This window comes from Furipterus horrens, unplaced genomic scaffold (genome assembly GCF_987537825.1).
Source record: "Furipterus horrens unplaced genomic scaffold, mFurHor1.1.pri manual_scaffold_13, whole genome shotgun sequence".
NCBI lineage: Eukaryota > Metazoa > Chordata > Mammalia > Chiroptera > Furipteridae > Furipterus > Furipterus horrens.
In genome coordinates, this window is record NW_028327183.1 from 33,004,048 (window position 1) to 33,029,987 (window position 25,940).

Consider the following 25,940-nt stretch of genomic DNA (forward strand, 5'->3'; position numbering starts at 1 on the left):
GTCGGGGTTTACTCCCTTAGCCTTTCCCCTGAAGAGGTATGCCGCAAGGCAGCGGAGGTTTTTTGGAGTCAGAGTTTTCCTTCTCTGGAAACTACTCTATAGGATAATATAATGAACCCTTTCAGTGCACACCACCAAGAGTGAGTCCTGAAAGACTACAGGCCAAGATGGAGGCCTAGACAGACACGCTGCGTCTTCCTCCACAACTAAGAAGGAATACAACTACCTCAAAACTAGAGACAATCAGAAGTTCCAGAAAATCAGCTGCATGGAAGTCCAACAAAGATATAAAGAAGAAATACTCATCCAGACAGGTAGGAGAGGCAGAGCCAGGGTGGAGAGGATGTGGTGTGGTGGCAGCAGCAGCAGCAGGCCGGCAGAAAGCGCAGTCACATATTTTAAAAAGCAGGAGGGACACCTGGAGAGCACTCCCAGTCCCAGACCACACCGCACAACTCATGGTTCCAGCGCCGGGGAAAATAAAGCTCCATTGCTTCTGACTGTGAAAACCAGTTGGGGAGATGGGGCAGAGGAAGAAAACTGCCAGTCTCTCAGCAGAATCCACTTGTTTAAAGGGCCCAAATGATCCTAGAATGTCTGCAGACCCACCCACTCTGGGAATGACGGCCAGGGCAGCAGCTAGAGGGACACCAGTCCCATACAAAGGAGGGAGAAGGACCTGGAAAAGGGGAAAGTGCTGAGCATTTGGCATTGTTCCTTCTCAGACCCCTCCCCCTCATACAGCGCCACGATGTGGTGAAACGGGTGGCCTTCTACTGACAAATACCTAAGGCTCCACCCCTTACAACGTTAACAGGTACGACAGCTCTACCTAAGACACAGAGGCAAACACACACAGGAGCCTGTCAAGATGAGGAGACAGAGAAGTATGGCCCAAAAGAGGGAATGGATCAATGTTCCAGTGGGAGAAGTAAGTGACGAGGAGATAGCCAACCTAACAGACATAGAGTTTAAGACACTAGTGATTAAGATGCTCAAAGACTTGACAGATATGCTTAACCCTTTGAATGCCAACATTGCAGAGTGACCCTGACAGATTTCCCCAAAAGTGCCAGCGTCACTCCCAGTGACTCTTTTCAATGGCTATATATGTAAATAACAATGGAATAATTCATATTTTTATGTTTTGTTCTCTTTTTTTATACCTCGGGTTATATACTGATACAATTTTTCTCATGCTGATGCAAATTTTGAATTACGCATGGCACTCAAAGGGTTAAGTACGGTAAACGAATCAGGGAAGAAGTGAAGGCTATGCTAAATGAAATGAAGGAAAACCCACAAAAAACCAATGGTAAAGGGAAGGAAGCTTGGATTCAAATCAATGATTTGGAACATAAGAAAGAAAAAAAAAGTCACCCAGTACAGAATGAGGAAACAAGAACTGAAAAAAATGAGGAGAGGCTTAGGAACCTCTGGGACAACTTTAAAAGTGCCAACATCCAAATCACAGGGGTGCCAGAAGGAGAAGAGGAAGAGCAAGAAATTGAAAGCTTATGTGAAAAAACAATGAAAGATAACTTCCCAAATTTGGCAAAGGAAATAGAATCACTATGTGGCCTCACTCCTGTCTGTTCTTGACATGACCCTACAAGAACTCAGAGGCTGAAAGTCCCAACCAAGTTTAAGACCATGTCTCTCCTGATCTGGCTTCCTGGAGGGTCTGTGTGTTTCAGGGAGCCAAGCTCAGTGCAAGGGAGCCAGCTTGGAAGAAGCCAATAAATAAATCATAGTACATAGGTAAATTGAGGCCCAGAGCTCCAGTCTGGTCACAACAACGAACACAGAAGCCAGAGAATTGAAACAAAGGCAGACTAAGTAGGCAACGAGAGTGAGAAAAGAATTATAGGTATGAGGAACATTATTGGGGGAGGTCAGCGGGGAAGGGGAAGAGGGGAAAGGAGGGGGATGGTACAGGAATTAAGAAGCATAGTAGGAGGGAGTGGAGTAGACAGGAAGATGTTGAGAAGAACTATATGCACAACCAATGGGCATGGACTAAGGTAGGGGGACAATTGGAAGAAGGGGGGTAACTGGGTAGAGGGGAACAAAGGGAAAAGAAATTGGGACAACTGTAACAGCATAATTAAAGCATATTTTTTAAAAAATAGGCTTCACCATGAACCCAAGAGTAGTTGACTGTTTTTTTTCCTTGGCATATATCATTTTATTGCACTTCATAGATACTACATTTTTTAAATAACCTGAAGGCTTATGGCAACCTTGAACTGAGTAAGTCTATTGGTGCTATTTTTCCAACAGCATCTGTTCACTCGTGTCTCTGTCACATTTTGGTAATTCTCACAATATTTGAAACAGGCTACATGGCAAACCTTTGTCTACCCCTAGTTCATCTCCATAAAATTCAAAGGTTCAAAGACTGTCTATGAGATCATAGTATTAGACTAGTCTCTGGGCTACAATAAAGCCCAAATTCGACTCCAGCATCCAATTCACAAACAACTGTGTTAGAGACCTTCTATCAACACCTTGTCTCCATTCTTTCTCCAGATGCTGCAGCCAGTGTTCCTATGGATCCTCTGTACTGCTCTGTCCAGTTCCATATGGAAAATACATGGGGGTAGAGGGTCCATGGTGAGAGGTAAGACAGTAAACTTTTCAAAAGAACAGAAGAATTGGTTTTTATGTTAATTGAAGTTTTCATTATAACAGTGAAGTTTAAATTACGGCATTACCATGCTAAAATGCCCTAGGATTTTGTAGGGTTTCTTTAATAAAATCTGGTCACATCTAAACTGGCATCTTTCAGCTCAATTCTCAATTTCAGTCTAAGTGTATAACACTGTTTGCTATTCTGCTACAGGGCAGAATTCAACAGAAGACAGGAACTTCATGAAACCTAGTCGTGTGGGTACAGTCACCCTATCGTCACATGATATTCTCATGAGGTCATCTGTCTCTAAAGGTGGCACTGGGTCAGTCACTAGGATGCAATGTTTAGAATGCTGGTTTCTACTAACAAAAAATGAATAAGTTTAGAGTCTGACCACATCCAGGAGATGAAGGAAACAGACAAAGGAGAAGACTCATAAAAGATGGTGGTGTGAGTCTCTAGGCCCACATACCAGATGTAAGATGCCCCACCAAGCCAAGGCTTCCATCAACCGAGCATCTGCTCCCACAGAGACCAGGCACTGAAGGAAAACACTGCCCCTGACTCACCCCTCTAAGCTCTCTGCCTTCCTACCCTCCAAAAATACCCAGTATCCAGACAGTGGCTGCTACCTTCCTGCTACCTTCCTCAGATTGTGGACAAGGGCCTTGGGCCTTATTTTTTCTAATAAAGTTAACTATCCTTAACAAAAGGTCAACAAAGTCAAAAGGTTTTAAAAAAGACTGACATTTGATTTCCAAAGAACCCTTTTCATTTCCCTTCTTTACCTCTTTTTCTATTGTTGCTCAGCCAGAGAATCCACTGAGCCCACAGGAGCTTCAAACCAACCCCAAGGCAGGGATTGAGCTTAAACAGAAAGTAATAAGGAAGAACCAGAGGTCAGTGTTGAGAAAGAAAATGGTGTGTGCGCATGCATGTGTGTGCATTTGTGTTTCTAAGTAGAGCCTTACATACTAGATCACACTGTGAGCCAAGACATGGCAGCTCCCACTGCCAAAGTCAACATGTTCTGGCCACCCAGCCTCCACACTTGGTTTCCTGAAAGTGAGATACAGAGGAAGGGTGGCAGTCACTTGGCCAAAGGTTCAGGACTCCATGCTATTGCTGCAGCAAATGCTGTGTACATGTCCAGGGCCATCTGTCTTCCCTGACCTCTGGTACTGGCTAGTACAATCACAGGCCCAAGAACTGAACCACCTTTCTGGTCTGCTTCCCTTTCAGACTTCCTACCCTGGCCAGCACTCAGCTCCATCTTTAGTATCCCTTACACAGCAGGGGGGAAACTTCTGTGGCAACTAAGATGGTTCAGATTGACCTGGCTGGACCAAACATAGCATCCTCACATTCAGAATAGTGTACACTACAAAACCCATAACCACCCATTTTTCTGGACACTATGAATATCCTAAATCCCTTCTACCACTAGGTAACAAAAATAACAATCAAGATACCTATTCTAGAGTGGAGAAAAGATTAAAATTCTCAGCAGTCCCATCATGAAGGCACCACCTGACTGTCTCAGCCAATCACCAGACATCGTCCTGTTGTCACTCAGCCTTCCTCCTGCCACCACCTTCCTCCTACCAAGATCAAGTGGGTTGCATATGAAACTCCTTGTAGAAAACATTTTCAAGCTGCACACAGCCCTCCCTCCCTGAGTTACATTCAGCAAGGCACCACAGGAAGGAAATGTGTCTCAGGTGTTGTTCCAGCAGTTGCGGTCAGCTCAATTTTAAAAGAACTCATGGAACATCTACTCTAAGTCAAGATACAGGCAAATCTCTTCACCCTCAAATATAAAACATGGAAGAAATCACTCTAGCTTGCTTTAAAATTTGATGGTTCAATGACAGTCCCTATAGTTAACAATGAAAGGAAAACAGAACAATATTATAACCAACAAATGAGGGATTACAAACAGCCCACAAACCCTTCTCTGTCCTCATCAGGTACCTCTATATATATTCCCACCCCCAAGTAGTTGGGATAACAGAGCCCAGAGGCTCATTCCAGCTAGAAACATCTAGACGGAAAGAAAAGTCAAACAGCCAGCACTTACAGCACTTACCCACTGCTGGGATGAGGTTTCCCTTGTGCTCTGATGCGCCTACTTTCCAAACCCTTTCTGCAGCATGTGAACTCTCCAGCAATTCAAATATCTTAGAATAAGAGGACCAAAGTTCTATAAGGGATGTGCTGGGGGAACAAAAGCTTCTGGGGAAAAGTGTGAACGCAATTGCCTATTTTTATATTAACAAAAAAGATGGATTTAATGAAACCTAATTTAAATGATATCTAATATTCTCTACATTGCATGCAATTGAAGAGAACATAGCCAAAGAATATCCCCCAGAACCCTAAAATACAATAAAAATTCATTATATTAAAAAAATTCAGTAAATTATACTGACATAATAAGCTATGCATATCTCCTTGATAATGAAGCAAAGTGTGCTTTATCTAATTTTAAGTCCTTAAAAAATTTCTTTGTTAAAAAGGCAAATGAATTAGCATTGGGGCATACACATTTCCTTACAACCTGCAAATCCAATCCAGCCAGCAACCGCAAATGGCCTAACCAGGAAGGCACCTAATGACCAACTAGTACCAGGGGTGGGAAGAATCACCAGTCCTACCATACAAGCGGGTGCAAGGAGACCTGCTTATGGAAAGCTTCTCTCTCTGCTTAAAACATTATTTGTCAGGAAGGGTGCCAAGGACGGGACCCCTCCCCCTCGCTCTGGCCCCTTCAACCTTGGTGCTCATGCAGGACTTGGTTCTGTTGCTAACAAGACCTCCTCCAGCTCTCAGGGATACAGGGTTAAGCGTCAGTACCGCACACCTCTCTACAGTGAGCACAACCTGTTCAGAGTGCTCTGGCTCAGAATCACATCCAGGGACACCAAGAGACTACGAACATCACTCTTCCATATGTCTTGCAAGTTCAACATTTCAGCAAGTCAAAAAGTGATCAGTTTTCTATTTTAAATAGAGATATTCAATTAAAACTATTAACCATTAAATCTAAGCCTCTTCATAAAAATAACACTGCCTTTATCATTATAACATGCCACTTTTTTTTTTAGATTCTAATACATTTACTTGAAAATTAGTTTAATAACATGGTACTCATACTCCACAGTATTCAAAGCACTCACACTGTTGGGGACATATTATAATGAAGTATTAACTAAAATAACTAATTCTATATCTGGTAGTCTCCCTCTTCTAAATTTATAGAATTCCTATTGCAAATCAAATCATACACAATTTTCTTTATATTTATTAAATCAAGAAAATTTGAAAATACATTCTTATTCTTGGTGGTTTGTATCTTGAGAGCAAACTCTTTTATGTGTTTCATTCCTAAAACCTTAAGCTGTATTTTTATTGTATTTCTTTTCTATCAGTTGTTTTCTTGGTGGAGAAGTGAGAGGTAATACTATTTTTTGGTTAAAAAAAATTTTAATTATATCAAAGAAGAAACAGACTTCTCCCTCAAAAGTCTGGGATGTATATTTCTTTGAATATAACATGCCACTTTAAGAAACCACTTTGGACTAAAGACTTCCGGCCAAGATAGAAGCCTAGACAGACACGCTACATCTCCCTCCACAACTAAGAAGGAACACAACTACTTCAAAACTAGAGACAACCAGAAGTTCCATAAAATCGAGTTGCATGGAAGTTCAACAAACAAATATATAAAGAAAAAATACTCATCCAGACAGGTAGGAGGGCAGAGCTGGGGCAGAGAGGATGTCGTGGTGGCAGCTGTGGTGGCAGCAGTAGGCTGCTGGAAAGCGCAGTCACACATTTTAAAAAGTCAGGAGGGACACGTGGGGAGCGTTCCCAGCTCCAGACCAGATCACGTAGCTCACAGTCCCAGCTCCAGGGAAAATAAAGTCTCATTGCTTCTGACTGTGAAAACCAGTGGGGGTTGGGGCAGAGGAAGAAACTGCCGGTCTCTCAGCAGAGTGCACTTGTTTAAAGGGGCCCCACAGTCCTAGAATATCTGCAAACCCATCATTCTAAGAACGACAGCCAGGGCAACAACTAGAGAGGCACCGGTCCCACACAAAGAAGGAGAAGTGCCTGGAAAAGGGGCACGTGCTAAGGAAGCAGCATTGTTTCCTTTCAGATCCCTCACCTACATACAGGGCCACAACGTGGTGAAACAGGTTGCCCTGTATTGACGAGAAAACCTAAGGCCCCGCCCCTTACAACGTAACAGGAGCAACAGCTCTACCTATGACACAGAGGCAAACAAACACAGGAGCCTGTAAAGATGGGGAGACAGAGAAGTATGGCCGAAAGGGGGAGCGGACCAAGGTTCTAGTAGGAGAACTAAGCGATGAGAAGATAGCCAACCTAACAAATGAGGACACAGCCAACATAACAGGTGCAGGGTTCAAAACACTGATGATAAAGATGCTCACAGGCTTGACAGATATGCTTAAGTACGGCAAATGCATAAGGGAAGAAGTGAAGGCTATGCTAAATGAAATGAAGGAAAATCCACACAAAACCAATGGTGAAGGGAAGGAAACCGGGGTTCAAATCAATGATTTGGAACATAAGGAAGAAAAAAACAGTCAACCAGTACAGAATGAGGAAACAGGAATTGAAAAAAATGAGGGGAGGCTTAGAAACCTCTGGGACAACTTTAAACGTGCCAACATCTAAATCATAGGGGTGCCAGAAGGAGAAGAGGAAGATCGAGAAATTGAAAACTTATGTGAGATAATAATGAAGTAAAACTCCCTATATTTGGCAAAGGAAATAGACATACAAGTCCAGGAAGCACAGAGAGTCCCAAACAAGCTAGACCCAAAAAGGAACACACAAAGACACATCATAATTAAAACGCCAAAGGTTGTGAAGATAAAGAGAATATTAAAAGCAGAGAGTTACCTACAAAGGAGTGCCTATAAGATTATCAGCTGATTTCTCAAAAGAAATTGTGCAAGCAAGAGGGGACTGGCAAGAAGTATTCAAGGTAATGAAAAGCAAGGACCTACAACCAAGATTACTCTATCCAGCAAGGCTATCATTTAGAATGGAAGGGCAGATAAAGTGCTTCCCAGACAAGGTAAAGCTAAAGGAGCTCATCATCACCAAGCCATTATTATATGAAATGTCAAAGGGACTTACTTAAGAAAAAGATGAAAATTATGAACATTAAAATGACAAAAAAGTCTCAACTATCAAAAACTGAATCTAAAAAATAAGAACAAAATCCAACTAAGCAAACCAGAATAGGAACGGAATCACAGGTGAGGGGATCATTTGAATGGTTATCAGCTGGGAGAGGGGAGGGGAAGAAATGGGGAAATGGTGCAGGGACTAAGAAGTATAATCGGTTGGTACAAAATAGACAGGGGGAAGTTAAGAATAATATAGGAAAGGGTGAAGCCAAAGAACTTATATGCACGACCCATGGACATGAACTAAGGGGGGTGGGATTGCTCGAGGGAAGGGGAATACTGGGCAGAGGGGAGCAAAGAGTAAAAAAATCGGAACTTCTGTAACAACATAATCAATAAAATATACATTAAAAAAAAATATATATATATATATAAGAAACGGTGAAGCCAAAGAACTTATATGCACGACCCAAGGACATGAACTAAGGGGGGTGGGATTGCTGAAGGGAAAGGGGGTACTGGGCAGAGGGGAACTAAGGGAAAAAAACTGAAATTACTATAACAACATAATCAATAAAATATACTTAAAAAAATCAAAAGAATCCACTTTGTTTCTGGAAACATAATTCAAAATTTCTGACATAAAGTGTGAATGTACCATTCATATATGCCATCTAGGAGGTCAGTCAGTGCCAGAAAACAATTTTCATCAGTAGCCGGGCCTCAATCACTCTCTCATATCTACACTCATCTAAACTTGGTGAAATGTGTGTAAGAGCCATTTGTTTCTATCTCATCACTTCTCTGAAAAGGCCTTGCCCCTTCTGCTTAAACCAAGAAAGATGTTAACAAAGTGAGAATTACACCAGCTGTTAGCTAAAACTAGAACTCTATGCTAGAGTTTAAAAAAACAAAAACGAAACTAAATGGAATTACTTTAAAGTCTATATTTTCATGGGAGCTATATTTCCATAACCAGTGTCACTTAATCTCTAAAGAAACCTTTTTAATGGGTATCATCATTGCTGCTTCGTAGAGGAGGAAACAAGGCTCAAAATATTAGATACAAGCCCAGGTCACAAAGCTAGTACCAGTCACCACAGACCCCTGTAGACAACCAGAGCCACACCTGGAACATCTCAGAGCAGGACCAACCCATAATTCACCCAAAAATCACTAAAGGAGCTTTAACAAAACTATGAAATAAATAAATAAAAATTTTGATTTTAATCTAAATGACTCAGTCTACCTTAAATGGTCAAAATAAAAGGTAAAAGTAATGACTATAAATAAAAATAAAAGATTAGAGACACTGTAAAATTTTATTTTTTTAATTGTCTTTTGATGCCAGGAAAGGTCATAGAGGATAGACCTCTGTAAGCTGCACATTCTGCTACAGCCCTTGACCCCTGAACCCTGCTCTCACACAACAGGGTCACTGACCCAGGAGGAGACCCATCTGCTGGGCAGTCACATCAGCACCTCATGTTAATAAGAACCTTTATTTAATCCAAACACTGAAGATCTTTTATTAACTAAATATTTATAGTACATTCAAGTGATAAATGGCATTAGACACCTTGAACTATTATTGTGGTTACAGTAAAAAAAAGCCAATTCTTCAAATGTCAGAAAATTCTAAACATTAACAGTCATTGCTCTTAATCCACCAGACCAATTAGGGCAACCCAAGAATCTGTCAGTGAAAAGTTAACTTGTTTTCCTTTAATCAGGAATCACCAAATACTTAAGAACCTAATTTAAACAGCATTTTGTTTTTCCTTGTTACAAATTAAGGCCAATATTATAGTTTCTAAACAAAGGCAAAGTTCAGACTCCAGGTGTGGATCTCTTCTAGACCTAGTCTCTCAATGGCTGCGCCACTACCTATGAAAACTAAACTGAGTCCACATGCACATCCTACCTGGTCATCAACACCACCACCACCACCCGCTGCTAGGATGCCTTATTCTAACTGCTAATCATCCTGCAGATTAAGAGGAGACAATTCTAGGCCTACTGTCAGAGATATCTTTTCCATCAAACCTTGTCCCCATTTCCAAGAAAATACTTCAGTTAAGCCTTGACCAGTAACGGCTCAGTGGGTTGAGCATTCTTTCACAAAGCAAAAGGTCGCCAGTTTGACTCTCAGTCAGGGCACATGCCTGGGGTGTGGGCCCCGTTCCCGGCTGGAACATGTGCGAGAGGCAGCCAATCGATGTTTCTCTCACACATCAATGTTTCTCTTCCTCTTTTTCTCCTGCCCTTACCCCCTCTCTAAAAATAAATAAATAAAATCTTAAAAAATATATAGTTCAGTCAAGTCAACAAAAATAGCCTGGTGCATTTCAAAGTGGCCTGATTCACTGATGGCTAACATAAAAGGACAGGTTCTGGTAGATTAAGAACACTTGCAAAGAAGTATAAGAAAAGGTTTCCTTCGTGTCTTCTAGGAACAAGAACACAAAATATATAATACACTTTTGGACTGTGTGCTTAAAAAACACTTAACACCTGGCCATGGCATAAAATGAGCCAAAAGAGTTTTCTTTCCAAATGTTACCAATCCACATATCAGAGATAAAGTCTATGCCAATGTGACATCTCCCAAAGAAGCACTTTGTTCAGGTGCAACAAATGCTGGGTCAGACCCAAGACCAGAGTCTCTAAGGAAACAGATACCCCTCCTCCCAAAAATTCTGCCAGTAATTCCGAGAAGGAGGCAAGGAGTCAGGGCAACCTAGGAAAAAAAATTCCATTCCTCACCCATGGAACACACACATACACATCCAGGCTTCAAGCCTCTAGGAATACCACATAAGTAGCTATGAAAACTACCAGCAGCTACTGGCTGCCCAGATACACAGGACACCAGACCAGAGCACAGCCAGGCCTCACTGCTTCTCCCAGAAGAGAAGCAACAATTCTCAGACTAGAAAAGCTCTCCTTCATGCAAAGTGTTAATGCAAGACACAGAGAGCACAACTGAGTGAGCACAGGGTCCTGGTAGCCTACAGACTACTTGGAGATGAAACAAATAAGATAAAGGAAGCTGAGAAGAAACAAACTTCCTTCAGGCCCAGCTACTAACCTGTTTAATTTTTCTGCAGAATTCCTCACTGGGACACCAGGAATTCTGTTTATTCATTCCACAGAGCTCATTACCACTATCATTGAAACACTCTCATCTAAGTGAAATCCAGAACAAAATTCAGAAACACTTAACCAGAACTCTATCAAGTGGAAGAAAACCAAGTTGGAGACTTAACCATTATTTTGACACTCCTCTCTACAAACCAATGAAAGAAAAACACAAACTGATGAGAGGCAATGCAATAAAATATTTACCGATTCCATAGCTGAAAGTCGATGTTGATAAGGACCGTATATTAAATCCAATAGAGGTGTGTCCAGAGCAGTGCGGTGTATATTCTGAAACAGAGAATAAAATTATTTCATGTAAATAATCATTTCTACTTCAATTCTGTTTACAATTTGTCTCTCCATTTGGACCAGCCATTTATTCTATTGTTACCTTGCTTCATTTCACTTAACAACCGGACAAGCAAAAAGTTTTTAAGATGTTTGTCTCATTTTGGGTTACAAAGAGAGAGGAAAGCCCAGGAAAGAGGCTCACACCTGACAATCTGTTTTAGGACACTATTCTCTGTTCTCAGTAATTTTTCCAGGAAAGCAGTGCTGGGAAGGACAGGTTGAAGACAGAACACTCAAGTGTCATTCCCCCCTGAGATGGGACCTAGGACTGGGGCCCTGGAGGGACCAATCACAAACTTTTCTCTTTACATGGAGTTTGATAGACACCTCACAATTATTAAACCTTTGCCAAAGTTATGCATTTTGCATCCTCTGCAGACTTTCCCTCACACTCAAAATGAATCCAAACTCTCCCTTTGGCTCACAAAACCCTCAGGGCCGACCTCTCTCCCTTCCACAGCCCCCTAGGCCCTGCCTCACCGCACCACCACCACACTGTTCTATAAGGCAACTAACTGGACACTTCCCCCTACACACACACGGCTCACATTCTGTCTGTTCACAGGTCCCTCCCAGCAAGACATTCCTGACCACCCTTAATCTAACCCACTCCACCCAATCTCTCCCTTAATCTATTTAGGAATCCAATCTGAAAGAAAAAGGACTATAATTCAGGACCAAAGTGCTTCAAGTGACTCCAGTTCAGAAATGTGATTCCTGCCTCCTAACATGCGTTTGAGTTTCTCCCAAACAACTCAGGGGAAGCAGGAAGATCAGGGCAAACCCCAAGAGGGCCTGAACATTTTGTAAATGTGATTAAGAAATGTTGCCTAGGGGGTGGCAAGCACATAGTGCTGAAGCTCAGGAAGCAGAGGCTCCTTACCTAGGAGTCCAGACATAAACAATCTCTTTATTAATAACTGAACTGCAACTACACATGTCAGCATAACTGAATCTCAAATACAGTAAAATTAATGAAAAAAGGATCTTGCAAGACTATATTGAACACATTTGTGACTTTCAAAAGAACATGAAACAATATATTGGATTTATTATGTATACAGTAAAACATCAATGAAAAGCAAATAATCATAAAATATAAAATTCAAAAGAGTGCTGCTTCCTCTTAGGGGCAGGAGGTGGACACTAACTGGGAAGTGCACCCACAAGTTTCAACAACATAGGTAAAGCAGGGTCAGCTGGAACAGGGGATAAAGAGCTGGTTTTCATATTTTTTTACCATAATAACCCCTGCAGCTCATACGATATACTAACTATAGTATTCCAAAAGGTCAACAGTGACAAAGGCTGTATACCTCTAACTCCCTCTAATGCCACTGACAGGGAGTGGAGAAGAAAGCAAAGCAAGGACCATATCACATAAAAGCTAGGCTGATCCCTGGTCCCTAAATTGCACAACTGGTCACTCTACCATTTTGTGATTAACTGAAATGATTTATTTCTACCATTCACAACTAAGAATTTAAGGGTATACAGAGAACTAAAACCTTTATTTTTGTTCACCAAATATTTTTACATTAAAATGTAGAAATTTCAACAATTTGAAGGTAAACCGAAAATTTAATATAAAAAAACAAACAACAACAACAAAAAAAACAAATGACAATATACAATCTTGCAAAATAACTATAAAAGAAGATTTTATTGTCCTGGCTGGTGTGGCTCAGTGGACTGAGTGCTGGCCTGCAAATCAAAGGGATGCCCATTCGATTGGGTTGAGGGGTGTATGGGAGACAACCGATCCATGTGTCGTTCCCATATTGATGTTTCTCTCCCTTTCACCCGCCCTTCCCCTGTCTCTAAAAATAAATAAGTACTTTTTTAACTTAAAAAAAAAAATTAAAAAGATTTTATTTAGAAGCCTCTGAAACTTCCTGTACATAAGAAATCTAATAAACCAAGTGACCACTGTAGACTTGCCATATGAACACAATAACACTGCAGTAAAAAAAGGGAAAAATTTATACTACAGTATTATTTAAAAAATAAAGATGCATAGCTACAAAGAAAAACCTAAAAAGGGTAACTACAGAACAGAGACTGAAAATTCCTGAAAATTAGGAGGTTAAAATGCAAAATCAAACTAGAGGAAGGGGTTGGGAGCAGACTACAAAAACAGGGGAAACAGGTTGCTGTTTAACAAAAGACAGGCTGATACCCAGTGTCCTGACTCCATAAAATATTAATCAGTGCTGAACTTCAATGAGGAAGTAAATCCACAACTCTTAACAGGATCCCTGACTCCCTAACTCACCCTCAATCTAATAAACCACAATAAGGAACAGTTTCTCAGACAACACACACATGTGAAATCCAGATTAACAGGCATAAAATGACTTTTCCTGGGCCCTAAGTGAGGAAACAAATTACAAATATCTCCATCTCATAGCAAAACTCATAGAATTCCAAATTAGCATCACATTCTAAAGGTAAACCTCAAAAAAATCAAATAAATAAATAAATAAATAAATTGTAGTCTGTCTCTCTCTAGTGTGCACTGTTGCCTCACCATTTTATGATCAAGGTCATGGACACTGGAAATACACAAGATAACAGAAATCACTGCTGGGCTATTTCCCTTCATTAGCATGAAGTGCCTACAGAACAACTGTTTACTTATTTGCAACCTCTGACAGCACTCATCTGTTTTATTTCTACAAAATTTATAATCCAAGGAGCACAGACTTCACAAGTCTTATTCACAAAATTCATTGCTAGTGATCTACATTCCCTCCCATTGAAAATCCAAGGCAAGACTGATAATGACATAACTTAATAGAAGCAATATACCATCCACATAGGGACACAGTCAGGAAATCAAAACCTACCATCAGTGGTACACAAATAAAGCATGAACTAAACTGGTAGTCCAGCTAGAAAATTCACCTTTAAAAAAGGATGTAAACCCTAAAGAATTTACACAAAACTATTAGAACTAATCCATGAGTGCAACAGAGCAAGGTTGCAGAATACAGAATCAATATACAAAAAAAAAAAAAAAAAAAAAAAAAAAAATTTCAATTCAGTTTTTTCTGTAAAATAAAAGACACATCTTTCATTTTCACCAGTAACTATTAATTTGGATATTCTGGGTATATTGGCTATCTCTCGCTAATGGCTTGGCTTCTTGTGGGTAGGTAGAGACCAGGGGTGCTGCTGTAAGAGACAAGGACATAGTGACTCCCAAACCAGTAGAAAGTCATTAGTAACAAAGGGCAAATGTAATTATAGGGTCTGAAGGGCAAATGTAATTAGAGGATCACTGACAAAGGAGTTGACACATTAGCATATTTGCAAATCACAATAGGTGCATTTAGATAATCATGTTAGATTGTAACTCTGAAACCAGTAATGGAGAAACTCTGAAGAAGGAAAGGTGTGGGGGAAGCTAATCCCCTTAGGGTGGGGAAGCTAATCAATTTCACTTTAGAGTGGCAATTTTACTTTAGGGTGGGGCACTTTACTATAAAACCAGCTTTCTTTGTCTGCTTTGCGCGCACATTCTCCTGGCTAAGGGTGCGCCTAACTCTGCAGACTTGTGACTAAAGGCCTGGCTTTGCTGCTCAAGTCCTGTGTCCCGGTTTTTATTGTGAGCATTTCTCACAATTTGGGGGCTCATCCGGAATCCTCCACCTGAGTGCAGGAAGGGGCTCTGAGCCGAGGCGGGAAGATGCGTCCTACCCACGTTTGGGTGGCTTGCTTGTCTCAGGGCCCATCCACCCACCTCACAGTGGCCGGAAACAACCGGAGACTTATGTCGGGACAGCAGTTGATCCACACAGCAGGAAACAAAAGCAAACACCGTGGCAACCACGCAACCTCATGTACAGACCAAGGTAAGAAAATTGGATTTAAGTACTGCCTTGGTGGTTGGGCATCCTCGGGAAGCTAATTGTGTGTGTGTGTGGCTGGTACGTGTCTCTAGACACGAAGCAAGTGTCAAGTGCCCCTCCGCTGGGTCCGTTCTCCCATGAGGAAAATGGCCAGAGGCAGACAAAGCATCTAAGGCTGTGTGCAAAGTCTTTGTAAGAGGGTTGAGCACACAGGACTGTATACAAGAAACTTCCAGTAAGGGAGGTTGAGTATACAGGGCGTGGGTAGAAGTTCTCCGGTATAGGGGGATTGAGCTCACGGGGTCTGTGTTCAATAGATCTCTGGTGAAGGAGGTTGAGAACACAGCCGGATTCAGCCACAGGAATCACCTGAGGATGGGAAATAGAAATTCTAGACCTAGGGAAATTCAAAGGGGTAGGGCCAAGGAAGGCCCCACAGACATTCCACTCAACAGTCCATTTGGGAGAATGTTAGAGCACTGGGGAGAGGATCCCGGGACCAAAAGCAAGGAAAAACAGACAATGGTAAATTACTGTTGTTTCCTTTGGCCAAAGGAACCCATTTAGGGGAAATCTGTCTTCTGGCCCCAATTTGGGTCTGATGAATGTTGGGTTTGTCAAGCCCTGGTCTTATATGTGAGTGATCAGGCATCAGCTTTTTTTTGGATTGTTTGTTTCTTTTTGGAGAGAGGGGAAAGGAGAAAGAGAGTGAGAGAGACATCACTGTGTGGTTGCCTCTCACTCATACCCCCAGTTGGGGACCTGGCGTGCGGCCTGGTCATGTGTCCTGACTGTGAGAAACGCTCACAATAAAAACTGGGACACAGGACTTGAGCAGTAAAGCGAGGCCTTTATTCATAAGTCTGCAGAGCCGGGCGCACCCTCACAGCCAGGAGAATGTGCGTGCCAAGTAGACAAAGATGGCTGGTTTTAGAGTCTTAGCTTCCCTACCCTGAAATTGCCACCCTAAAGTGATTATCTTCTCCACCCTAAAATTGCCACCCTAAAGTGAAATTGATTAGCTTCCTCGCCCTAAAGTGAGAGCAATAAACTCCCCCTCCCCTCCTTCCCCATTTCTCCATTACTGGTTACTCCGGAGTTACAATCTAACACGGTTGGTTATCTAATTGCCCCTTCTGCGGTTTGTAGATATGCCAGTGCTGTCAGCTCCCTTCTCAGAGATCCTCTAATTACATTTGCCCTTTGTTACTAATGTCTTTCTACCAGTTTGGGAGTCACTATGTCCTTGTTTCTAACATGACTGGAAATCGAACCAGCGACACTTGGTTCGCGGGCCGACACTCAATCCACTGGGCCACAGCAGCCAGGGCCAGGCATCAGTTTTTAAGGAAGAAAGGGAATATGCTCTCTGCTGATCACCACCTACCAGCAGATATGCAGGTCTCTTCCCTGTAAAAGAGAAAGAATATAAAGCCTGGAACCCTCTGTCCTGTCTCACACTGCCTTATAGCCCTTGCCAGCCGGCGGCCAACTGGGCGGAGGAACCGCGGACAGACAGTTCAGACGGAAGAAGCCAGGAACACCTAGGAGATACCCCACCAGCATTTGCCCCCATGATACCTACGGCACCCACCGGTGGGAGCTTATTCTAGATTAAGAAAGGAATTAGAACAATGTAAGCAAGACCTAAAGAACTTCCCCATTCCCTCAGAGCAGCCAATGTTTCCCCTTAGGGAGGTCTCCATGGGTCCAGACATATTAGATATGTCAAATGCTCCTTCAACAAGCACTGAAGTTAGAAACTTCAAGCACAATATGAAGCAATTGGCAGAACAATTAGATCAGTTCCTTGGACCCAGCATATACATGTGGACGGAATTAATGTCTATACTAGACATCTTCAGTGGGGAAGAAAAGGGAGTAATCAGATGGGCTGCTATGAGGATATGGGAAAGGGAACATCCTCCCGGTCAGGGAATTGTCCCGGCCTAACAATAGTTTCCCAGTATAGACCCTGAATGGAATAACAGGCCGGAGGATAGGGCTCAAATGAGAGACCTTAGGAGCCTCATCATCAGGGGAATCAGGGAGTCCGTTCCCCAAGCACAGAATGTCTCCAAGGCATTTGAAATACAGCTCCATCAGATTCCTACAGAAGCTCAAGGACCAGATGAGGAAGTATTCTGGTCTAAATCCAGCAAATACTATAGGACAGGGACTCTTAAAAGTCACCATTGTAACAGAAACTGGCCAAATATGTGTAAGAAATTGCAGAAGGTAGATGAATGGGCCAATTAGAGAAATTGAAAAACTCCTCAGGAAAGCTCAGAAAGTGTATGTTAGAAGAGAGGAGGAGAAGCAGGAACTTCAAAAAGCTGCAGGATATCTCTGCAAATCTAGGAACTTTCAGGTGCCAGATACTGAGTTTGAGTATAGTCCTTCAACATGTGGAAAAGAACAAGGATTGGAAATATGTTATGGTTAAATCTAAAGAAGTAAAGGGTATTTAGAAAGTTTGTGAATGTTGCAGAAGGTCTGTGGAAAAGTTGTTTGAACCCTGCTAGCTTCCTTTGGGCAGGGGAAGAGGGGACTCAAGAGGTTTTAGAGCATAACTGCCTTGGTGTCATAGAATACCATACTAGGTCAGATCAGATTTGAGAGAAAAGCCCTTACAGGATGGACAGTCCCTCTTCATCAATGGCTCTTCCCGAGTAATCAATGAGAAAAGGCATAATGGATAGATATGCCATTATTGATGGGGACTCTCAAGCGCTTTCTGAGGGAGGGAGGCTGTCTAATAATTGGTCTGCACAGACATGTGAACTCTATGCTTTAGGGCAGTCATTAAAATTACTAAAGGATCAGGAAGGAACCATCTATCTGGACTCTAAGTACGCCTATGGGGTAGCCCACACCTTTGGAAAAATTTAGCTAGAACGAGGACTAGTAAATAGCAGGAGGAAAAGAACTAGTACATGAAAGACTAGTCAAGTCAGTCCTGGATGGCCTCTTACTCCCTGCAGAAGTCACTATAGTCCACATCAATGGGCATCAAACTGGGGGATCATATGAAGCTAGAGCAAATAGGCTGGCCGATAATGCAGCAAAGCAGGCTGCGTTAAAGGGAGAAAGTAAAGTCCTCTACCTGGTTCCCCGCCTTCCCCCTGTTTCAATAGCTCCTACCTTTTCCTTGGAGGAAATAAGGAGATTAACTCAGATAGGAGCCTTGAAAGATGTGACAGAGGAAGTGGAAACTCCCAGATGGGAGGGAGATGCTGACTAAGTGGGTCCTCAGGAAAATTATGATAACACTGCATCAAGGCAGCCATTGGGGACCTCAGGCCCTCTGTGACACGGTCCTCAGACAATATGGGGGATTTGGAATTTACAGTATAGCTAAGCAGATCTGCCATGGCTGCCTCATATGCCAGAAGGTGAACAAACAGGCAGTACGAAAGATGCCAGCTGGGCGAAGGACACCAGGACTCAGGTCCTTCCAGAGCATTCAGGTTGATTTTACTGAAATGCCAAAGGTGGGTCATCAAAAATTTCTCTTAGTTATAGTAGATCATTTCTCTGGGTGGCTGGAAGCCTTACCACTTCCATCAGCCACAGGAAGCAAGGTGGTTAAAATAATCCTTGAACAAATTATCCCCAGATTTGGCTTAGTCGAAAATATTGACTCAGACGATGGGAGTCATTTTACCTCCCAAGTGCTAAAGGGTATTATGAAGTGTCTAGACATCAAATGGGAATATCATATCCCCTGGCACTCTCCTTCCTCAGGCCGAGTAGAACGCATGAACTAAACCCTACAGAAACAATGAGCTAAATTGATCTTGAGACCAAGTTACCATGGACCAAGTGTCTTCCATTGGCTCTCCTCAGGATCAGGACAGCTCCTAGGAAGGATATTGGGATAACACCCTACAAGTTCCTATATGGACTCCCTTTCCTAGGAGAGAGGACTTAGCTACCCACCCTGGAGACCAAGGATCAGTTCTTAAAGAAATATATATTGGCTATTTCATCTACCCTTGCCTCTCTCAAGGTGAAAGGCCTCCTTGCCCAGGCCCCACCACTCGAGTTCCCGGTTCACCGCTTCCAGCCTGGCGACAAAGTCCTGATCAAGTCCTGGAGAGAAGAGAAACTTCAGTCCAAGTGGGAAGGACCATTCCAGGTGCTCCTGACCACTGAGACTGCCGTGAGAACTGCTTAAAATGGGTAGACTCATTACACTAGGTAAAGGGACCCCTAGAAGAAAAGGCAGAGGCTAAGTGGGAAGTAACCTCAGAGCAGGGGAGGGACCCTCTTAAGTTAACTCTCAGGAAAAAAGTCATGTTCCCCAGGTGGGGATGTGGGCCCTTTATAATGCTCTGCTGAATAACCGTCTCCTTCCAGGACACTCTGGGCTGGGTCAGGCCAATAACCCTAATTATTAATGTAGCTGAAAGTAAAAATCCCCAAACTCTGAAGTTTGATGCATGCCAAGTTTCATCTTGTGCGTACCTTACTTGTCAACGCTGCTTGTCATCCCAGGAGAAGTATCTCTGTCCCTATCTAGAAAACAATGGAATTCTTACATATTTAGGGAACGGCCCTTGTCCTACATGGGAGGACATTTGGTGGACAACTAACCCTAGTGGGCAAACAGCCGCTCCCCCTGAGTGAGTAAAACTGCTCCTGCCTAAAATAACTTTCAGCAAAGGAGCTCCTCCCCCAAACTGCCAGCCTCTCCAGTGCAACCCTCTTCTTCTGACACTGAACCAGCCACAGACCTTAAGTCAGGAACCCCATGTGGCTACCAGGGTTTACGGCCTAGGAGCTGATGTATCTGGCATAAATCCAGTAGGGTGGCTAGGTCTTCACTTAGCAACACAACTCCTTCCCTAGAAAATCTAACTCCCCCTCCCCACCCCGCCCCGGACCTCAGAAACACCTCAGAAAAGGCCTCAGAATGATCCTGCCAATGTAAAAGTTTTTGAAGTGTTAGATCTCAGACAAACCTTAGAGATAGAGACTGGCTAAGGAGACGCAAATGCTTGGGTAGAATGGGTCAAATTTACTGTTAAATCCCTGAATAAAAGCACCTGTTACGCTTGCACCACAGGGAGACCCCAGGCACAGGTTGTACCATTTCCACTAGGCTGGGATTCTGACCCCTCGGGAATGGCCTGTATGCTCGCTCTCTACCAGGATGAGAATGCATGGGGAAATGAGACCTGCAGAAGCTTGTCTCTCCTCTTTCCCTCTACAAGGAGTAATGGGACTCAATCCCTCCCTCCATACTCAGTAGGGCCCATGAATTATCCTTGCCTCTCTAGGTGGGAAGCAAATTCGGGTACCCCTGTGGAAGAACTCCTAACATGCACTCATACCAGAAATGCGAGCCACCTTCACAGTGGGGCTGGCGACTATATTCCCCTCTGAATCCCCAGAGCAGATGGTCTGGTGGTATTGTGGGCAGAGGAGTCTCTGGAAAATCCTACCTGACGGGTGGAGTGGAACCTGTGCCCTGGTTCAATTGGCTATCCCATCTACCCTAGCATTTCCAAAACCAATCCAGACTGCCCCTGTTAGGAAAAAGAGGTCAATGGCGCCTGGTGGATCCTTCGATCCTCATATCTATATTGACACCATTGGGGTCCCCAGAGGAGTTCCAGATGAGTTTAAAGCTAGAAGTCAGATAGCGACAGGGTTTGAGTCAGCGCTCTTCTGGTGGTCGACCATTAATAAAAATGTTGATTGGATAAACCATATTTATTATAACCAACAGAGGTTTATCAATTATAGTAGGAATGCTATAGAAGGAATTTGCTCAACAATTAGATGCCATCAGTCAAGTGGCTTGGGAGAACAGGATGGCACTGAATACGATGCTGGCAGAAAAGGGAGGTGTATGTGCAATGCTGGGGGGGGGGCAGTGTTGCACCCTTATCCCTAATAATACAGCCCCTTATGGATCTATCACTAAGGCTCTGCAGGGACTAACTACCTTAGCAAATGAGCTAGCGGAAAACTCAGGTATTGACAATCCCATAACAGGATGGTTAGAAAATCGGTTTGGCAACTGGAAAGAAATGATCTCATCAGCTCTTGTATCCCTCGTAGTGGTAGCAGGCGTCCTCACAGCTTTAAGAGGTTGCTGTATTCCATGCGTCAGAGGTCTGGTTCAGAGACTAACTGAGATTGCATTAAACAAATGCCAGCAACTTTCCATAATCTCCTCCTCCTAGAGGTCAAAGGGGAATCCTAACTATGAGGAAGAAAGTCAAGAAATCCTCCTCAAATTTGAAGGGATAAATAGAATGGTTTGAGTAGTCAATTTTCCAAAAGAGACAGGGTAGGGTAATTGTAAGAAACAAGGACATAGTGACTCCCAAACCAGTAGAAAGTCAGTAATAACAAAGGGCAAATGTACTTAAAGGGTCTCTGAGAGGAGAGTTGACAGCATTAGCATATTCAGAAATCACAATAGGGGCATTTAGATAATCGCATTAGATTATTAACTCCGGAGTAACCAGTAATGGAGAAGCAGGGAAGAAGGAGAGGGGCGGGGGAGGCCCTAATTGCATTAGGGCAGGAAGCTAATCAATTTCACTTTAGGTTGGCAATTTCAGGGTGGGGAAGCTAAGAATATAAAACCAGCCATCTTTGTCTACTTGGCGTGCACATTCTCCTGGCTGAGGGTGCGCCCAGCTCTGCAGACTCGAATAAACGCCTCGCTTTCCTGTTTAAGTCCTGTGTCCCAGTTTTTATTGTGAGCATTTCTCACACCGGGAAGCCCCAGAGCCAGTGCACCAGCAAACAGCTTCAGACTACACCAAAGCACCCCCCAACCATCTCTACAAAGGGCAGACTCAGCAGGCACCAGAGCCCCACTGAAGTGAGTCCTGCTCCATGAACAGTGGTCGGGCCAGTATTAACAGCTGTAATCCCCACAGGGAAGCCTGAAATGGCCCTCTTAAATGACTGGGCCCTACAAGACACCTACTAACTACATAAGGCCACTCTACCAAGATCAGGAGATGTAGCAGCTCTACCTAAAACACAGAAACAGACAATGTGAGGTAGCCAAAATGAAGAGATAAAGAAACATGTGCCAAATGAAAGAACAGAACAAAACTCCAGAAAAAGAAATAAAGAAAATGGAGACAAGCAATCTACCAGATGCAGAGATCAAAACACTGACTAAGGATGCTCAATGAACTTAGGGGAACAGTAGAGGAACTTAGAACTTCAATGAAGAGATGAGATACATAAAAATGGAGATATAAAAAACATAAAGAACCAATCAGAAATGAAGAATACATTACAAGGAATCAACAGTAGAGTAGATGAAGCAGAGAATCAAATTAGCAATTTGGAAGATAAGGAAGGAGAAAACACCCAATCAAACAGCAAAAAGAAAAAGAAAACAAAAAGGAGCCTCTGAGATAACCTTAAGCATACCAACATTTGTATCACGAGGGTACCAGAAAGCACAGAATCCCAAACGAGATGAACCCAAAGAGGCCCACACCAAGATACATTATAATAAAATACCAAAGGTTAAAGACAAAGAGAGAATCTTAAAAGCAGCACGAGAAAAGCAGTTAATTATTGATTATCTACAAGGGAGCTCCCACAGACTGTGAGCTGATTTCTCAACAAAAAGTTTGCAGGCCAGAAGGAACTGACATAAAATATTCAAAGTTGTCAAAAGCAAGAACCTACAACCAAGATTATTCTACCCAGCACAGCTATCATTTAGAATCTAAGGACAGATAAAGAACTTCCCAAACAAGAACAGAACTACAGTAAAGGAGTTATCACCACCAAACCATTATTAAAAGAAATTTCAAAGGGTTTTTCTTTCCAACTTGGGCCTGGCATAATGGCTTCCACAAAGACTGGTGGTGAGACGGGCCATTCTGCCATCCATGAAGTAGTGACCAGAGAGTACACCATCAACATTCATAAGCGCAGCCATGGAGATGGTTTCAAGAAGTGTGCCCCTCGGGCACGCAAAGAGATCCAGAAGTTTTTCCACGGAGGAGATAGGAACTCTAGATGTGCACATTGACACGAGACTCAACAAAACTGTCTGGGCCAAAGGAATAACAAATGTTCCATAACATATCCAGGCATGGTTGTCCAGAAAGAAAACATAATGAGGATGAAGATTCACCAAACAAGCTCTATACATTGGTCACCTGTGTATCCTGTCATCACTTTTCAAAAATCTACAAATAGTTAATGTGGATGAAAACTAACTGCTGATTTTCAAATAAAGTTATAAAACCACAGACACACACAAAAGGAAATGTTAAAAAGTATATTTTTTTTTTTGGCAAGATTTTATCCTTTTAGAGAGAAGGGAGGAAAGGCGGGAGACAGGGAAAGAAACATCAATGTGACAGAGAAATATCGGTTGGCTGTCTCTCGCACGTCCCCATTTGGGGACCAAACCCACAACCCAGGCATGTGTCCTGAGCAGGAATTGAACTGGCAACCTTTTGCTTTGTAGGACAACACCCAATCAACTGAGCCACACAGGTCAGGGTTTAAAGAGTCTTCTTCAGGGTCTTCTTTAAGGGGAAAAAAAAAAAAAAAAAAAAAAAAGATAAAAAATATGAATAGCCCTGGCTATGGATTTGATCCCTGGTCAGGGCACATACAATTGATGTCTCTCTGTCTGTCTCTCTTACATTAATAAACACAAACTCAGGTGAGGATTTTAAAAATGATAAAATGGCAATTAATTCATTACCTATCAAAATTTAAAAAGCTAATGGATTAAATGCTCCAATCAAAAGACATGGAATGGCTGAACAGATAACAAAACAAGATCCTTACATATGCAGTCTACAAGACACTCAATTCATATGGAAAGACACACACAGACTGGAAGTAAAGGGATAGAAAAAGATATTTCATGAAAATGGAAACAAACAAAAAAGCCGCCGTAGCAATTCTTATACCAGACAGAGATATTACAACAAAGGCTATAAAAAGAGACAAAGAAGGACCCAGCAATTCCATTTCTGGGTATTTATCCAAAGAAACCCAAAACACTAAACTGAATTTGTTGCAACATTATTTACAATAGCCAAGATATGGAAACACCCTAGTTGTCCATCAACAGATGAACGGATAAAGAAGTGGCACATACATTCAATGGAATATGACTCAGCTATTAAAAAAATGAAATCTTGCCATCTGCAACAACATGGATGGACCTAGAGGCTATTGTGCTCAATGAAATGCATCAGACAGAGAAAGACAAATGCCATATAAATTCACTTACATGTGGAATCTGAAACAACAAAATAAACAAATAAGCAGCATAGAAACACAGTAACAGATACAGAAAACATTTTGATGACTGCCAGGTCAGAGAGGGGTTAGAGATGAGTGAAAAAGGTGAAAGGATTAAGGAATACAAACTGATAGTTACAGAGTCACAGGGATGAAAAGTACATTATAGGGAATATAGTCAATAATATTGTAATAACTATATAGGGTGTCAGATGGGTACTAGATTTACCGGGGTGATCACTTCATAAGCTATATAAATGTCTAATAATGGGGTTGTACACCTGAAATTAATAAAATATTGTACATCAACAGTAATTGAAAAGTAAAAAATTATTTAAAAATAAAATTAATAATAGCCGTAGCCAGGTAACTCAGTTGGTTGGAGCATTGTGCTGATGCGCCAATAGTTGCAGATGTGATCCCTGGTCAGGGTACATATAGGAATAAATCAACGGACTTCCAACCAAGATGGAGGCCTAGACAGACACCCTGTGTCTCCCTCCACAACTAAGAAGGAATACAACTACCTCAAAACTAGAGACAATCAGAAGTTCCAGAAAATCAGCTGCATGGAAGTCCAACAAACAGATATAAAGAAGAAATACTGATCCAGACAGGTAAGAGGGACGGAGCCAGGACAGAGAGGACACGGTGCAGTAGCGGCAGCGGCAGGCCAGTGGAAAGCGCAGTTACACGTTTTAAAGTCAGGAGGGACACCTGGGGAACGCTCCCAGCACCAGACCAGACCACGCAGCTCACAGTTCCAATGTCAGGGAAAATAAAGCCTCATTGCTTCTGACTGAAAACTAGTGAGGGTTGGGGCGGAGGAAGAAACTGCTGGTTTCTCAGTAGAGTTCGCTTGTTTAAAGGGCCCCCATGGTCCTTGAACGTCCACAGACCCAGCCACTATGGGAACAACGGCCAGACCAATAGCTAGAGGGGCACCAATGCCATATGGAAGTGGGAGAAGAGCCTGAAAAAGGGGCGAGTGCTGGGCAGGCGGCATTGTTCCCTCTCAGACCTCTCCCCCACATACAGGCCACAATGTAGTGAAACGGGTCACCCATATTGACAAATACCTAAGGCTCTGCCCCTTAACAATGTAACCGGTGGGACAGCTCTACCTGAGACATAGAGGCATACACACAGAGGAGACAGAGCGGTATGGCCCAAAAGAGGGAACAGATTAAAGTTCCAGATCAAGGTGGGAGAACTAAGAGATGAGGAGATAGCCAAGCTAACAGATGTAGAGTTCAAAACACTGGTGATAAAGGTGCTCACAGGTTTGACAGATATGCTTGAGGATGGCAAATGCATAAGGGAAGAAGTGAAGGCTCTGCTAAATGAAAGGAAGGAAAATCCACACAAAACTAATGGTAAAGGGAAGAAAACCAGGGTTCAGAGATCAATGATTTGGAACATAAGAAAGAAAAAAGAACAAGTCAACCAGTACAGAATGAGGAAACAAGGCTTGAAAAAAATGAGGAGAGGCTTAGGAACCTTTGGAACAATTTTAAACGTGCCAAC

General features: G+C 42.5%; 1 protein-coding gene across 2 annotated transcripts in view; it reads right to left on the reverse strand.

Annotated features, from left to right (window-relative positions):
* Window positions 1-25,940, reverse strand: part of ANKRD11 (ankyrin repeat domain 11) — a 245,423-nt gene that overhangs the window by 147,809 nt on the left and 71,674 nt on the right. For both annotated transcript variants that reach the window (XM_090260379.1, XM_090260378.1), the window contains exon 2: window positions 11,152-11,235. The gene's annotated coding sequence lies outside the window, so the exon portion shown is untranslated. The remainder of the gene's footprint in view (window positions 1-11,151; window positions 11,236-25,940) is intronic.